The sequence below is a fragment of the Myotis brandtii genome, unplaced genomic scaffold, assembly GCF_000412655.1.
Source record: "Myotis brandtii unplaced genomic scaffold, ASM41265v1 scaffold294, whole genome shotgun sequence".
Lineage (NCBI taxonomy): Eukaryota > Metazoa > Chordata > Mammalia > Chiroptera > Vespertilionidae > Myotis > Myotis brandtii.
Window position 1 is genome coordinate 155874 of NW_005361238.1, and position 2244 is coordinate 158117.

The following is a 2244-nucleotide window of genomic DNA, read 5'->3' on the forward strand; positions in this document are numbered from 1 at the left end:
GGTGGGTGGCTGGGCGGGGCTCCCGGAATCTGGAGGGGGGGTGGAGCTGCATGGAAGAACTGGCATGTACTCGGAGACCCGCAGGATGCATGGGAATGTGGCAGGTAGAAGGGGTAGCTGGGAGGGGGCGAAGTGGGAAGAGGTTTCCCAGACAGGAGGAAAGTGCAAGGAGACTGCCAGTGTGCAAGGTGGGGGTGGGGGTGGGGAAGCAGTAGAGAAGACTTGACAGGCAGGTCTCAGGCCTTGGCCTGGTTTTATTTGGTTGATTTCTGCTTTTCTTTCTGTTTTTCTATTCGGTTTCTTTCCTTCTTCTGTCTCTTTTGCTGGCCCCTCGTCAGATGCTGGTGCTCCCAGGGCTCTGGCCTGGCTGCCCTTTCCTCTCACTCTCCATGTCCACCCCTTCTGAGCTCCTCCACACCCGAGGCCTCACTTACGATCTCCTCACTGATGGGGGAGGTGGGGGGACCCTGTGTGTGTTCCAGACCAGACTGTGCCCCCTCACCTCCACACAGATGTCCCCAGGCATCTATCTGTCCTCCTGCCCTCTGTCTTGGTGAATGGCACCATCGGCCCCCTAGTTACCTAAGCCAGAGGATTTTGTGAAACGACCCTCTCACAGACAGCTGGTGAAGAGTAAATTGACACAGTAAATTGCTGGGACCACTCACCAAGAAAGAATACAGGAGGAAAGATTCCGGGCTCAAATTCTGAGTCTACAATTTACTAGCTGAGTGACCTTGGGCAAGTTACTTCATCTGTTCCCTTACCTATAAAATGGATTTCGTGATCGTCTGTATTTTACACAGTTGTTCTATAGATTAAACAATCATTGCTGCCATTGTTCGAGCCTTTGGGAGATTGTGAGCACCTGGTCCAAGGTCACTCTGCTAGCAAGTGGCAGAGCCAGGTCTGGAACCCAGAGTTCTCCGGCTCCCGAGCCACCTTCTTCACCTCATTGTCACAGTTTCTCTGGAGATCGTATAACAAATAGGGAAATGCTTGTGGTATAATGTTGAGTGAGAGAGGACAGCAAATTGCATAATCAGCATCAGCACACCATTTTATTAAAAAAGGAAACGAATCTGCACACAGAAAAGGCGACAGGGAAACGCAGCAAATGGTTCCACATTGTACTGGCACAACGTTTGTCTTCTAATTCTCTGTATTTTCTTTAAGATAATTTTATTAAAAAGCACATTATTGAAAACATTAAAGTATAACATTTTAAACAATTACAAGTGCACAACCTGTTTTCATGTTTGAAAATTACACTCTGCTGGTTTCTCTTCTCAGTTCTAGACTTACTTCCCTGAACAGAAGCTCTCAAAGGCCAGGGTAGGAAGAAAGTATCGCAGCCTCGTTCACCAGCCATCCCACAGCTGAGAGCCTTGCCCTGGAGCAGCTGTCAAAATCAAGCCTCCGAGCAAGTAAGTTCCAGACAGAACCCGGGCTTCTCCACCACCCTCTCTGGACAGCGCTTCTGGGGATCAGTTACTTTTTTCTTTCTTTCTAAATAGCCGGCCCAGTGCTCTTTTTCCAGTTCTGGCTGACTTGTTAGCTACAGCCTGGCAGGGACGCCTGCCAGGTACCTGGCTCCGTGAGCACCGCCCAAACTGGTCAGGCCAGTCCGCCCGAGGTTGTTTCTGCCAGGACTTGCCCTCGAGCGCACGCGCGCGCGTCCCCGTGTGTATGTGGGGTGGTGGTGTGTGTGAGTGCGTGTGTGTGTGTGTGTGTGTGTGTTTGTGTGTGTGGGTGTTAGAGACCCGCCCTTCTCCCCAGCAACCCAGGTAGGTGGAAGGCAGCTGCAGGCACCAGCCTGGCAGTCAGGCCAGATGGGTGGAGTTGAATTAATCTAACCTGGAATTTCAACTTGGCCTGAACAACAGGTGAGGGAAGAAGGCAAGAGAGAGAAAGGGCAGTTTGGCAACTTGGAAATATTCTTGTGCTTTGCCCCCCCCCCCCCCGCAACCCCCGCCTGAAAAATACCCCAGGGTGACTTTTCAAAGTGTCTGCGCCTGGTTACAGGATCCGGTTGCGTTATGCCCCCCTCCGGGGCTGCCAAGCCCCTCCTGAGCGCTGTCCTCCTCCGTTACCCTCCGCGACGCGCCCGTTCCCCCTCCTCCGAGAGGCAGGGCGGGGGTATCGGATTAGTCTTTGTTTTCGACGCGAAAAGAGCCGAGCGCCGCAAGGGGGAGGCTCGCCACGGCAGGGTCCCGGGATCCGCCTGGGCAGGGCTCTGGGCCA

The 2244-nt window shown here is 53.1% G+C and overlaps 1 protein-coding gene across 1 annotated transcript in view; it reads left to right on the forward strand.

Moving 5' to 3' along the window:
• Positions 1–915: 915 nt before the first annotated feature.
• Positions 916–2244, forward strand: part of TET3 (tet methylcytosine dioxygenase 3) — an 85901-nt gene continuing 84572 nt past the window's right edge. The window contains exon 1 of the mRNA XM_005869423.2: positions 916–1886. The gene's annotated coding sequence lies outside the window, so the exon portion shown is untranslated. The remainder of the gene's footprint in view (positions 1887–2244) is intronic.